The sequence below is a fragment of the Lutra lutra genome, chromosome 2, assembly GCF_902655055.1.
Source record: "Lutra lutra chromosome 2, mLutLut1.2, whole genome shotgun sequence".
Classification (NCBI taxonomy): Eukaryota; Metazoa; Chordata; class Mammalia; order Carnivora; family Mustelidae; genus Lutra; species Lutra lutra.
Genome location: NC_062279.1, coordinates 194556639 through 194572438, shown reverse-complemented (window position 1 = coordinate 194572438; position 15800 = coordinate 194556639). Strand labels below are relative to the sequence as shown.

At 33.2% G+C, this 15800-nt stretch overlaps 1 pseudogene; it reads right to left on the bottom strand.

Annotated features, from left to right (window-relative positions):
- Nucleotides 1-6999: 6999 nt before the first annotated feature.
- LOC125094182 (40S ribosomal protein S6-like) lies at nucleotides 7000-7767 on the bottom strand (annotated as a pseudogene).
- Between the last annotated feature and the right edge of the window lie 8033 nt (nucleotides 7768-15800).

Here is a 15800-nt window from a genome sequence, read left to right as displayed (position 1 = left end):
TACACTTAAACAGTAGTACAATTGTATAGAGACTTAATATACTATAGTGGTTTGTGGTCCATTTGAACTCCTAGATACAATTAAAAGACATTTCCTCTAAAAAGATCAAGGGATTTTTATCATGGAAAATTGCTGCTGCTTGCCAGCTCTTTCCGAATGAACGTTAAAATGTTTATACTGTACATGTGCCTATGGGCCCCATTTTGTGTTCAGGCAGGTGGTTGATGCTCATGTTACTGCTGTCTGGGCAATGACAGTGATATGATACTGAGGAAAGTTGCAATGTCCTTCCAGCCAAGTCTCAGATTCAAACACTTGCACCTATTAAATACCCAACATGTCCAAAGGGAACGACATTCAGGATCTAGTTAGTGATAGCTATGGTATTAAATCAATTCCATCCAAGGGGCGCCTGGGTGGCTCAGTGGGTTAAGCTGCTGCCTTCGGCTCAGGTCATGATCCCAGGTCCTGGGTTCAAGCCCCACATCGGGCTTTCTGCTCAGCAGGGAGTCTGCTTCCTCCTCTCTCTCTGCCTGCCTCTCTGCCTACTTGTGATTTCTCTCTGTCAAATAAATAAATAAAATCTTTAAAAAAATAAATAAATAAATCAATTCCATCCATTATAATTTTGACTAAGATTTAGTAAAATAAACATCCATTATATAGTTATACTGGAGCCTAAGAATTGCAAAATTATTACCTTTAGATTATGGCCTTTAAATTTATTTTTACATAAAACCTACAATAAAAATGACATATATTCATACAGATGCTATATTACAAAAGTTGAACTCAAAAATTTTACTATGTTCATTTCTTTAGTTGAGAATAATTTCGTTTAAATTTTTATCTATTATTTTGTCAAAAATATAAGTCTTTATAGACAAAGGTGTTTCTGGCATCCAATCACCCTCCCCACAATATTAGTTAAATACCTAATAGAAACTAAATTCGGATGAATTAATGTTGCCTGAATATTTTTTTGGGGGGGAAGTCTTTTTTTATTTAAATTCAATTAATTAATGTATAGTGTATTATTAATTTCAGAGGTAGAGTTCAATGATTAATCAATCTTATGTAACACCCAGTGCTCATTACATTATGTGTCCTCCTTAATGTCCATCACCCAGTTACATCATCTCCCCACCCACAACCCTCCAGCAACCTTCAGTTTGTCTCCTATGATTAAGAGCCTCTTATGGTTTGTCTCCCTATCTGATTTTGTCTTGTTTTATTTTACCCAGGTTTCTTTTAGTAACCAGAATCATGCTAGATACATTGTTCTTTGATATGTTTCATAGAGATGTTCTCAGCCTAGCACACTCTTTTTATCCATTCGCTATTCCATAGACTTAGTGACATTATTGGGGTTGCTTTATTCTACTGTTTTTATTATGCCCACTTTCGTGCACAAACTTTAGCACAGAGGTTGGAGTTTCAGGGGACAAGTGTCATTTTGAGTTCTTGTCAATCTGAGGTGAAGGCGTGTTGACTTGGCATTGAGCAGGAGGCAAGCAGTGCATGATGGTTGGGACAGGAGGGTGGCTGGACTGTTGAATTGGAACCCACAGGTGGATGGCATCATGTGTGATGGGGACATGGCTTGTTTTGCTCCTGGTCATGAACTCCTTTAACTTTTATTTTTTTTTTCCCCTGGGAAACTCTATCTTGCCGATTCTGAATGAAAGACTTGCTGGACAGAGTATTCTTGACTGCAGATTTTTTTCCTTTTAGCACTTTGAATATATCATGCCACAATCTTCTGGCCTGCAAAGTTTCTGCTGAAAAAAATACACTGATAGCCTTATGGGGTTTCACCTATATGTAAGTGCATTCCTTCCTCTTGCTGCTTTTAAAATTCTCTCCTTTTCACTATTTTTGGCCATCTTATTTAATTTGTGTCTTGGTGCAGACCTCTTTGATTTGGTTTTGTTGGGGCTTTCTATGCCTTCTGGATCTGGATCTCTTTCCGTCCCCAGACTCAGGAAGTTTTCAGCTGTTATTTCTTCATATAAATCTTCTGCCCCCTTTTCTCCTTCTGGGATCCCTATAATGCAACTCTTATTGTTTACATTGTCACTGAGTTCCTTGGATCCATTCTCATTTTGCACATTTTCCCTTTCTCATCTGCTCAGACTGATTATTTACCATTACTCTGTCCTCCATATTGCTGATATGTTCTTCTACTTCCTTTTGTTTGGTATTTATTCAGGTGGTCTATTTTTAATTTAATTTAGTGAGTTCATTATCTCTAATTGGTTCTTTTTTAGGTCTCCTATCTCTTAGTGGAGGGTCTCACAGATGTCCTACACTCCTTTCTCAATTCTAGGGAGTATCTTTATGAGCATTACTTTAAATTTGCTGTCACACATATTATCCCCATTTTGTTTAGGTTTCTTGCTATGATTTTGTTCTGTTCTTTCACTTGGGACATATTCCTTTGTCTCCTCGTTTTGTCTATTGCTGTGTCTGTTTCTATGTTTTAGGAAAGTCAGCTATGTCTCCTGCACTTAAAAGTAGCAGCTTTATGAAGAAGAGTTCCTGCAGTGCCCCAGTACAATGTCTCCTTTCCACCAGAAAATGATGCTTCAGGGGTGTCTCCTATGTATGTTGTTACAGGGGTGTTCTACTAATGTGGTAAAGGTGTGTTTGCCTTCAGTCCAGTTTGTGATGGTTCTCTGTTGTAGGCAGAGTCTGGTGCCTGTGGTGTTAAAGGGCCAGTCTGGGGCTGCCTTGGGGTTGAGTTGAGCCAGACCAGGTGTGTACCAGAGACAAAGTAGCACCAAACTGCAGGGCACTTTCCCTATGTTGTCCCCTGAGAAGCTTTTGTTGGTGGTTGGGGCCTGCATTCAGACCCACTGCCTGCCACCAGCCCACTGCTAGGTGTGTGGTTATCTTCCCTTTGTGCTGGAGGAGGACTCACTTTGGAATGGTGTTGACTCTTCTCTGGGCTGCTTGCACACTACTGGGCCCATGGCACTGCTTTGATGGAATCTTGCTAAGAGCATAGCAGAGGGGTTGGATCTGCTTCACTGTGGCCTTTTGTCTACAACCACCTATGGAGGGTCTGTTCTGCCAGTCTTCAGGTCACTTCCTTGGTTTTTTATGTCGATGTGAGTGTTCTTTAGGTGATTAGGTGGCCACACACATGAGGTGAGCCCAGGGGCCACATACTCTTTCCAGCAGCCTCTGACATTGCCTGAATTTTGAGTTATTTCCCCAAATCTCAACTGTACATGGCAACCATATTAACAAATCCAATCAAAGTGTATTTCTAAGAAAGCTGTCTTTAGGGAAACTGAACAAAAGGTTGTGAAATCATAATTGAAGAGATTATAGTAGTTCTCTTTCTGTCTTAACTAAGATAATTAATAGAATTTTTATTACTCAATAAATCAAAAACAAAAAGAAAAATTTTAAAAATCAATGCATTTTTGTTATATACACAAAACACATGTTTTTCACTCCCATCTTAAAGGATATTTTATTTATTATCCACCTGGCAAACCTCCATTATACTCCAGGTGGGTCAAAAATCATATAATCTCAAAAAAAACAAATTACCTATGCCTATATATGAAAAAAATTATCTTTAAGAGAAAATTAAGCTTCTATTATTTATTTCTGTCTGAAAATATCTTATTATTGGTGTTGTTTTTGTTAATATATTTATTGTCTATCTCTTCCCATTTGGATGCTACACACTTAGATAAGAGACCTTACATATATACCACTGTATTGACTCAGTGCTTTCATAGTGCCTGCAGTATGATACCTGGCATTTAGCAAATATTAATTAAAGAAAAAAGAGTGCTCACCTTATTATTCAAAATTATATTTTAACTTAATAAAAAGTAGGTGGTCAATGAATATTTCACTTTCTAATTACATTTTAGTTTTCTTATTTCTCTTGAATATGTTAAAATAGCAATAGTGATTTATAAAATTTGTTATATTAATAGAAATGTATTAAAAAGAACTTTATTAATAGGAACAATCATAATTCATTAAATTGTACTTTTTTGCTAAAAGATGACTGCGGAAGGAATAAAATATTAATAAAAATTTAAATTTGGAGTAAAATCAGATTCAAAGACAGCTTTCATAGAGTTATTTTAAAGTCCTTATTTTTTAATGAAAAACAACATTTATTTTTAATTTTTTAAAGTTTTATTTATTTATTTGAGAGAGAGAGCATGCGTGAATGGGGAGGTCAGAGGGAGAAATTCCCCAAGCAGACACCCCACTGAGTGTAGAGCCCCACTTCGGGCTGTATCTCATGATGCATGAGATCATAACATGAACTAAAACCAAGAGTCAGATGCTCAACCTATTAAGGCACCCAGGCACCCCTGAAAAAGAATATTTAAAGTCACTTATTTTAGTAAGAATTTCTGTGATTAGATACAAAACTTTCAGAGAAAGAGAACTAGTTTTAACCTAAAATGACTGAGTAATAGATGTTAATAAACTGTTATCTGTAATATTGAAAAGTAAGAAAAAACATACAAATATTTATAAAGGCCTGAAGAAAACAAACTATGACCCAAGGCTTTTATATCTGGCTTAATTATGAGAGGTAAAAGAATTTTCAACTGGCAAAGCTTTCAGAAAATGTTACCCATAATGTTTTCTCAAAAAAAAATGTATTTACTCATTAAAGTACTTAACTCAAATGGAAAAAAAAAAGGTTTTAATTTTAAATATATGTTGTTAATTTAAATGTACACCTAAACTGTGTATCTGAGTATATTATCTGAATACAAACATTATTGTATCAGTGTAATACCAAAATGACTGAAAATCAAAATTTAAGTCAGATTCTTTAGGCCTATTAAATGCTGAGAAATTCATAAGCACAGAAATGAAGGACTATACTTATTCTCTCCAAAAATAAATCTTTAGCACATAAATTCCAGCTACTCTGGTTTTGAAATGCTTAAAATGTTGAAAAACACATTGGTACTTACCAAAGTATAATTCTTCATTGTGCTTTTTGAACCTTGAAATTTGCACCTGGAAAATTAAAAATAAGAGAAAGAGCCTTTCAAATTTACTAGGGCTTTTCTCTAATAATGCAAATATATTCCACCCATTCTATAATTAAATAGAAAGCCATAATTTTGGTCTGGTTCATTCTAACTTCTACCCTTAGTTACTCTGTAAATTCAAGAAGATTTGTTATAAAAAAGATACTACACATGATGGAGTTTTTTTTTAATTTATTTTATTCACTAATCTATATCTGCTCTGCCATTTCTGCCTTCTTCCTTGTAGTGAAAAAGCAAAGAAAAGTATACTCCTGTCAAAATAAGTTTATGCAGGAATTATAACTACCTATGAAGCTCAAAATATGTTCTATGATCACAGAAAATGTTTTGTTGGTTTTGAAATGGTTAAGTAAGGAACTAAAGTATGTGGTAGTCTTTTATGAGTCAAGATCTACTACAAGTTTTAAAAATTCAATATAATTAAATGGTCAAGTACATAACAAATGTTCCTTTTTTGTTTCAAATATAATCAAGTAAATATAAGCTAAATCCTAAAATAATCAATTATTTACATTGAAAATAATCAAGCTATGTAGGGTATAAACATAAAATATACATAAATCTTCTATAAAATTACAACCAAAAAAAAAAAAACAGAGTAGCTAGTTTAAAGAAATATTTTGGAAAACACCAATCTTTGTAAAAATCACTAAAATACTTTTGTTCCAAATGTTTATAGAAAAATTTAGAAGTGCTAAGATGGGTATAAAGTTCTAATTTTAAGGAAGTAAGTAAGGATAATATGCTTATGTATCAGAATTTGAAAATATGTTGTCAGCTTCCATTTTTTTCCAGCATATTATGTCACATAATACATTTTCAATAAATATTGCTCATATGTGATTTTAAAATTGAAGATATTAATTTAAGTGTGTAAGCATATATAGAATGCTAGAGTTTTCTATATCATTACTTAGTTTGGGTGACATATGGAGAGGTTACTATGATCTGTTCTCACAAGTAGCAAGTACACGAAAAAACCTGTAGTTCTTTATAATGTGTATAATTTGGACACATGTATTTACCTCTATAATCCACATCATTGGAAATAAATTATTCATATTTATAAACATTCAGAAAATGGAGCTTTAGTGCATCATTAAGAAAATCAGTGACTCGGGGCACCTGGGTGGCTCAGTGGGTTAAAGCCTCTGTCTTCGGCTCAGGACATGATCCTAGGGTCCTGGGATCAAGCCCCACATCGGGCTCTCTGCTCAGCAGGGAGCCTGCTTCCTCCTTTCTCTCTCTCTGCCTGTCTCTCTGCCTACTTGTGATCTCTGTCTGTCAAATAAATAAAATCTTTAAAAAAAAAAAAAGAAAATCAGTGACTCTTCTTTAATATTTTAAACATATCATTAAATTATTTTCCATGCATTGAAAGAAATAGTTCTTATCTAGAACCTATCATTAATATGAGTTTTGAATTTAAAAAACACTCCTTTTTGAATAAAATAACTTATATTGTTTTTTCATTATAAAAGCAATAGACATTCTGTAGAAAGTGGATTTTATCAAGTTTGTAGATTATTAAAAACCTGCTGAGTTGATCACTCTGAAGGTGATCATGAAGCAGTAATCTTAAATGTAAATCCAGCAGGGGTTATGATAATTCCTAATGATGACACATTAATAAAAACCTGATGAAATTTGCATCATAAGATAATTTAAACTGTTGTGCATTTATGCTTACTATTTTACTGTTGTACATATTCTAAACATTTATATTCCCTTAATATATATTAAAAATTTAAATTTTTATGTGTGTGTTTTATCTAATATTCTAAGATATTTAAAGAGAGAAAGTTGTGGAAGAACAATGAAAATGTCAGATTTTGGATTTTATGAAAAAAAAACTAAAATCACAAAAATTTTATTTATTATTTGCTTGTTTATTTATTTATTTAGATATCTAATCTTATTTATTTGTCACTTTTAGAAAATCTCATTTTTAACTGTGCTCGGACTTAGAGGTAGCAGCTTTCAGAAAGGAAAGCCTCTGTCTCTTAGCAATCTGTTCCTGGTGTTTTTCTGTGCCCTCTTTCATTCTTTTGATGCCAAGTTTAGCATATTCTGCAGCCTCTTCCTTATTTTTCTTAGTACTCTGTTTTATCAGAGCCATACACAGACATTAGTGTTGGAGGACACACGGAGTAATAAGAGGCTGAATCTTGGGCTCTTTGGTTCTAGGTTTCTTTTTTTAGGGGCTTTTTCACAACATATTGATGGACATCATCTTCTTTAGAGATGGAAAAGTTTAAGGATTCTGCCAACTCTTTTGGGCCCCAAGTGATGATGCACAGTAGTATCAGTGAGTCCAGGGATGTTCTTCTCCCCCACCCCCACACCTGTTTTTTTGTTTTTTTTTTTAAATAATGACCAAGTTGAGGGGGAACACAGAGACTGGCATCCACAATGCAACTCTGACCAGATTTGCACTTTCTTTCTCCTGTCTTCCTTGGTTTGTAGCAGCAATGCCCCTTCCTCAGCAGCAGGAGGGCATGGCCATGGGTCAGACACCCTGCTTCCTGAGGAAGCCTTGTTTGTCATCATGGCCACTACCTCAGACCATGTAATCCTTCTAGCCTTCAACCAACCAGTGCATCACAGCAACTCCTGTGGTCATAAGCTTCTCATAAAAAGTACAAAGTTTGCATTAATCATCCACTTCATTGAGTTTCTAGAAGCCAGTAGTTGGGAAATAGATGTTCAGCTTCATCTTGAAATCGTGTACTACCTCCAAGGCATGGCAAAAAAAGAGCTATGAAAATGGTATTTTGCTGGGCAGTCTTTACAGAATAGATTGAAAGAAATAGGATTGATGTAACATAATACAGATTTTCCTCAACTTACAGTTGGGGTTATATCCTGAATAAATAATCATAGGTTGATAATATCATAAGTAAAAAATGCATTTAATATACCTACCCTACTAAATATCATAGCTTAACCTAGCCATTTTTTTTTAAGAGGGGAAAGTGTGACCATCAGGGAAGAGCAGAGGGAGAGAGAGAATCATAAACAGATTCCATACTCAGTGCAGAGTCCAGTGGCGGTGGGGGGGTTCCATCTCAGAGTTTTGAGACCATAACTTGAACTGAATTCAAGAGTTGGACACTTAATCAACTGAGTCACCAAGCACCTTATAGCCTAGCTAATTTTAAACATGCTCAGAACACTTAAAATTTGCCTATAGCTAGGCATAATCATCTAATGAAAAGTCTATTTTATAATAAAGTATTGAGTATTTTATGTAATTTATTAACAACTGTAATAAAAGAGGAAAAACAAAATGACTATATGGATACAAAATGGTTCTAAGTTTTGTTTTTTTTTTTTACCCTTGTGATCATGTTGCTGATGGGGAGCTACAGCTTACTGTTGTTGCTGCTCAGCAACATCATGAGAAAGTTATCATACTGCATATCACTATTTCTGGGAAAATACAAAAATTCAAAAGCAGCCCAAGTATCTGTCAATAGGTGAATGGATAAGACAATTTTAGAGATATTATATATATATAGATATATATGTATATATCTATATATATATCTATATAACACACACACATACATATATACATATATACATATGTATGTGTGTGTGTGTGTTATATAGATATATATATATATAGTAAAATATTATTCAGCCATAAGAAAGAATGAAATCTTGCCATTTGTTTTTATTTTTTATTATTTTTAAAGATTTTTTTTTATTTACTTGACAGACAGAGATCACAAGTAGGCAGAGAGGCAGGCAGAGAGAAAGGGGGGAAAATCAGGCTCCCTGGTGAGCAGAGAGCCCGATGCGGGGCTGAATCCCAGGACGCTGGGATCATGACCTGAGCCAAAGGCAGAGGCTTTAACCCACTGAGCCACCCAGGTGCCCTTGAAGTGTTTTATTTAACAAGAAGTTTAAGGAGCAGAGTGTTTAGGGGATACTTCTCAAATCCACACAGACACTTAACAGAACTGGGACCGGAATCAAAGTCTCACATACCCTAAGTTTGGAGCTGTTTTCTCACTATCATGCTGCCTTCCAAACCATAAATTTCATATTTCTGCTTGTTTTTTATCAAATATATATGTTGGGTTTTAGAAAGATATAGCAATAGTTATGTATAATATTTGATACCTTATAGGTAATTGCAATGTATCATAAACCAGATTGGAATAGCTTGAAAAAAAATAATTAATTAATTAATTTATTTATTTAGTAATCTCTACCTCCAATGTGAGGCTCAAACTCATAATCCTGAGGTCAAGAGTCACATATTCTATTGACTGAGCCAGACAGGCACTTCAAAACAGACATTTTAAACTCAGTTGTCAAGTTTGAGAGTAATAGACAAATTACATAAATAGCTATTTTAGTAATTTAAGAACAAAATATTCAATTTGGTATATAATATATATAATATATATATATATTATATATACCCAGATGCCCTGGTAAATATATATTTTAATTACAAATTTTTATATCAAACAGCTGATTTTTGTCCACTATTCAACCAGCTTTTTTGGTAACCATTTCTTTTTAAGCAGAGCAAAGCTGAAACTATGAATTTTTAGTATAATTATAAACTAGAGGATTTAATTTTATAGCATCATAATCTTCAAAGTTAGTATGGCACAAATACATAGAATGATGGAACAGCATAAAGCTAGTTATTCAAGTAGATAGTTATTTTCTTCTCTACCGGAATGATCAGTGTACACTTCCTAATTAAGATTATCTCTGGAGTTTGTAGGCACACAGCAAAAGTATATAACAGAAACATTTTTATCCCAAGTTAAGTACAACTTATCAACATCATATTCAGTACTCTGGTATGGTACAAAAAACAATGGTAAGGTCATTGTTAATTTCCTATGTGCCATGTTAACATTTACATTTCAGTGTAACAACAGGATTTTGTGTCTCCATTAACATAATTTAAAACTTTAAAAAGCTAGTGGAAAAAAAAAAAAGTGCTATCTCTGGGGCCAGACCATCTGGGTTTGAGTTATGTTTCTGTCACTTTCAAATTGTGTGACCTTGGGGAAATTATGTTAGCTCTTCCTGACTCCATTTCCTCATCTGTTAACTAGAATTGATAATCTGATAATACTACTGATATCCAAATGGGATTTCTGTAAGAATAAGTAAATTGATACATGCTAAGTGCTTAAACCTGGACCAGGCACATGGCCTTTTAAAAATATTAGCTATTATTATCTTTTCAAGCTTTTGGTATGTGTTGATACCAAGATTTTACCTTGTTAATGGTGTAGAGAGAAACATGTGGGCGGAGAAAGTGTACAGTTTTAAATATAAGCTATTGGAAATATGTTCAAGACCATCTCCAGAGCTACTGTGATTTTCCAAAAAAGATCCAACTTTGTCTATAACAAAATAATAGTACAAACTTCTGAATGTAAAGAAATAAAGGAAAAGAAATAAGAATCACATGTTTTAAAATTTAGCCTATCACTGGTTAACATATCTGTTAACATTAAAAGGATTTCCTGGAGTGCATAATAATCTGACTTTGTATGTTAACATGCGCAAATATCTAAACAAGATGTGATACCTAGGAAAGATGACCAATTTTCATTCTCAAAAGAATATTACCTTAGATTAGTTTTATTCTCTGAGATGACTTCAGATAGAATTATCTTTGCAACATGAGAACAATATATAGAAATAGCCAAAGTAAAAATTAGATAGAGCATCAAATATTGAAATAGATTTTGCCTATTTTTTCACAATCTTATAAAAATTTTTATTATTGCCAAACAATTGAAATGTAAGTTGCAGGATTGTGGCAACATTGATAGTATTGCATTTAATTTAAAGACATCACATAAGATAAACTAAATAAAATTTAAAACTCCAGAGATGAAGAAAAAAAAAATGTACACATAAAAAGAACACACTTTTTTTTTTTTTTTTGGTCTCTTATATGTGTGTGGCCTCCACATAAGGAAGGGGGAATTATGAAAAAATGTGTAACATGTACATCATTGAAAAATCAGTAAGCCAAAGCATAATGTTAAAATTTGAAACATTTAATTATTATGAAGTAATTTTTTATCATAGAAAAAATTACCAAACAACAATAAGTGATGTTGAACTTTACAGATTGAAAAGAAAACCACATTGTATATGTATTAACCCATAAATTAGATTCATGAAATTGATTAAAACTCTCTTCTTAATGTTATCTTAACTTTTTTATTCCTTTAACACTGGCAGCATTAAACTTAATTCAATATATATTTATGAATGATGTACCATATTGCAGATTTTGAAACAGGAATTTTCAGTACTCTAGAGGTGTCAGTTATATCCAAATATATCTAAAGATTTAATATATGCTTCTTGAGGTAGGTCTCTATTTGTTATATACTTCCCTCTTACGTCTGCTTTTGCTGTATCTCAAAGGTTGTGGACCATCATGTTTTCATTATCATTTGTTTTCATGTATTTTTAAATTTTTTCTCTAATTACCTGGTTGACCCATTCATTCTTTATGAGGGTGTTCTTTAACCTCCATGTATTTGTGGTCTTTCTAACTTTTTTCATGTGGTTGACTTCAACTTTCATAATTTTGTGGTCAGAAAATATGCATGGTGTGATCTCAATCTTTCTGTACTTGTTGAAGTCTCATTTGTGACCTAGTATGTGGTCTATTCTGGACAATAGCCCATGTGTATTCAAAACGAATGTGTATTCTGTTGCTGTAGGATAAAATGTCATGAGTATTATCTGTTAAGTCAGTGTGTCATTCAAATAAATTGCTTCCTTATTGATTTTCTGCTTAGATCATCACTCAATTGATGTGAGTGTTAAAATCCCCTAATATAATTGTATTATTATCAGTGAGTTCCTTTATGCTTGTTATTGACTGTTCTATATATTTGGGTTCTCCCAAGTTGGGGCATAAATATTCACAACTGTTAGATCTTCTTGTTGGATAGAACCCTTTATTATGGTAGAGTGCCCTTCTTCATCTCTTGTTAGTCTTTGGTATAAAATCTAGTTTGTCTAATAAGCATTGATACTCCAGCTTTCTTTTGACATACAATAGCATGATGAATCATTCTCCTTTCCCTCACTTGCAATCTGCAGGTGTCTTTAGGTCTAAGATGACACTTCATGTGGAAAACCCAAACCCAACAACTCCATCAAAATATTCCTAAAACTAATACATAAGTTTAACAATATCATATGATACAAAAATCAATGTACAGAAATCAGTTGCATTTCTATACACCAACAATTGAAGCCATAGAAAGAAAAATCAAGGAATTGACCCCTTTTACAACTACACCAAAAACCATAAGACACATAGGAATTAACCTAACCAAAGAAGTAAAAGATCTATTCTCTGATCTGAAAACTATACAACATTTATGAAAGAAAATATGATGCAAAGAAATGGAAAAACATTCTATGCTCAGGGATTGGAAAAACAAACACTGTTAAAATGTTTATACTACCCAAAGGAATCTACACATTTAAAGCAATTATATCAAAATAACACCAGCATTTTTCATAGAGCTAGAAGAAACAATCCTAAAATTTGTAGGGCAACACAAAGAACCCTGAATAGCCAAAATAATTTTGAAAAAAACAAAGCAAAGCTGGAAGCATATAATTCTGGACTTTAAGTTATATTACAAAGCTGTAGTGATCAGGAGAGTATGGTACTGGCACCAAAACAGACACATAGGTAAATGGAACAGAACAGAATACCCAGAAATGGATCTGCAACTATATGGTCAACTAATCTTTGCCAAAGCTGGAAAGAATATCCAATGAAAAAAAGACAGTCTCTTCAACAAATGTTGGGATGAATGGACAGAAACATGCAAAAGAAAGAAACTGGACCATTTCCTTACACCATGCACAAAAATAAATTCAAATGGATGAAAGGCCTAAATGTCACACAGGAAACCACCAAAATCCTAGAGGAGAAGGCAGGCAGCAACCTCCTCTTTGTCATTGGCCATAGCAACTTCTTATCAGACATGGGGCCAGGGGCAAGGGAAACAAAAACAAAAAATGAACTATTGAGACTTCAAGATAAAAGCTTTTGCACATTGAAAGAAACAACCAATAAAACTAAATAGGCAACCTTCAGAATGAGAAAAGATATTTCTAAATGACATATTTGATAAAGGGTTAGTATACAAAATCTATAAAGAACTTATGAAACTCAACACCCCAAAAACAAATAATCTAGTTAGGAAATGGTCAGAAGACATGAAGAGACTTTTTTTTTTTACCCCCAAAGACATATAGATGGCTAACAGACACCTGAAATGTCACTGTTCAATCTTCATTCATCATCAGGAAAAATCAAATCTATAAAGAGATAGCGCTCCACACCTGCCAGAACAACTAAGTTTAACAACACAATAAATAACAGGTATTGGCAAGGATGCAGAGAAAGAGGAACGCTCTTACACCATTGGTGGGAATACAAAGTGGTGCGGCCACTCTGGAAAACAGTATGGATGTTCCTCAAAAACTTAGCAACAATTGCCAAGCCCAAATGTCCATGGACTGATGAATGGATAAAGAAGACATATGTGTATGGGAATATTAAATCACCCATAAAAAAAGAATGAAATCTTTCATTTACAATGATGTGGATGAACCTAGAGGGTATTATGCTAAGTGAAATAACTCAGTCAGAGCAAGACAAATACTGTATGACTTCAATCATATGTGGAATTTAAGAAACAAAACAGATGAACATAGGAGGGAAACGGGACAAACCATAAAATAGACTCAACTATGAAAAGTAAATGGAGGATTGCTGGAGGTGTGGTGGGTGGGGGGATGGGTTGAATGGGTGATGGGTACTAAGGTGGGCACTTGTTGTGATGAGTACTAGGTGTTGTATATAAGTGATGAATCACTAAATTCTATTCATGAAACTAATGTTACACTACATGTTAACTAACTGGAATTCAAATTTAAACTTGAAAAAAAAAAAGATTTAATACAATCTCAATTTAAATCCCAAGGAACTTTCATTGTGAAATTTAGTATTCTCGATTTAAAGTGTACATAGAAAGCAGATGACTAAAAATAGCTAACAATATCTTTAAAAATATGAACAAAAGTAAGGGATTTACTCCACTAGATACCAAGTCTTATTTTAAAATCTTTTGACTTTGAATTGTAGTATTAGTATGATAGCAGACAATATACTCATGGGAAAGCATAGAGGGCACAGAAATAGGTGCATATGTGCAAGGACACTTGATTTATGATAGAGTAGTAGGGGAAGCATAGTCTTTACAATAAGTGATGTGTTCTAGGTGTTATGTTAGTGAGAAATCACTAAATTCTACTTCTGAAACCAATATTACACTGTATGTTAACTAAGAATTTAAATAAAAATATGAAAAAAAGAAAAGAAAATATGAGACCCCCCAAAACCAAAAATAAAAACAATAAGTGATATGTTGCATAGTACTTAAAACATGTTGCAGGTGAAGGGTAGACCTAAATGCAAGAGAAGAAATAATACAGTTTTGAATAGAAAGATACTGTTAAGGACTCAAAAGAGCCAAAAATATCTTACACAATGCAGTAACATATAGAACGAGATGGGTTATATATATTAAAATGTAAAGACAAATTAAGAGTGAAAAAGAAAAACAGATCAAAGAAGAGATTTCCATCACATATATCCAAAATAATGCTTGTGCTCTGTAAATATAAAGATCTTCTATAAATCAATAAGAAAACAGAGGCAAACCAACCAAAAACTGGCAAGATGCCTAAATATTCACATCCTAGGAATGCCTGTGGGACTAATATACCTAACAATAAAGGTAGTCTACCACATTAGTTTCCTTTTGAGACACCAATGAACATATATTTTAAGCCTGTTAGATATAGTATCTCAGGTTTCTAAGGATCTGTATTTTGTTTCAAACTTTTAACTTTCTGAACTTCAGATTGGATATTATCTATTGATCCATATTTAACTTCCCTTATGGTTTCTTTAGTTAGTTCCAATCATCTGTTTAGCCCAACTAGTGAAGTTTTAAAAACTTTAAATATTGAATTTTTCCTGTTTAGATTTTTCATTTTGTTGTTTCAGCTTAGGATTCCCATCTGTTCTTTTATAATGCTCATTTATCAATTTGAATCCTTGAATATTTTTATAGTAGCTGCTTTAAATCATTGTCTAGGTAGAAATCCACCTCTGGACAAGATAAAGTAATAGGGACTAAATGTATCCTGCATCCTGAAACAAATTAAGAAAAAAGAGACAACATATAAAACAACCATTTCCCAAATGCTGGACAAAAGGGAATAAAGAACAGTAATCCCTGAGAGGCAGGAGAGAAATGAATTGAAACTTTCCAAAAGAAGTCAGAGAAAAGGAAATAAATAGTTGGGAAAATAGAAAACACATAGAAACCACTAGATTTAAACTCATTTATATTATCAAAAACCACATTTAATGTAGGTGATATTAAGAGGCAGAGATTTTCAGACTAGATTTAAAAAGCAAGATCCAGTTATAAACTGCTATATGAAAACTACGTTAAAGTAATAAAGCCACAAATGTGTTAAAATTGAAAGAATGGAGAAAGTGTACTATGATAATAGCATACTAAAGGAAGACAGGAAGACGATGTTATATCAGATGTGGTAGATTTTAGCAAAAAAAATTATATATATATATATATTATATTTAGCAAATATATATATAAATATTTCACTATATTATATTTA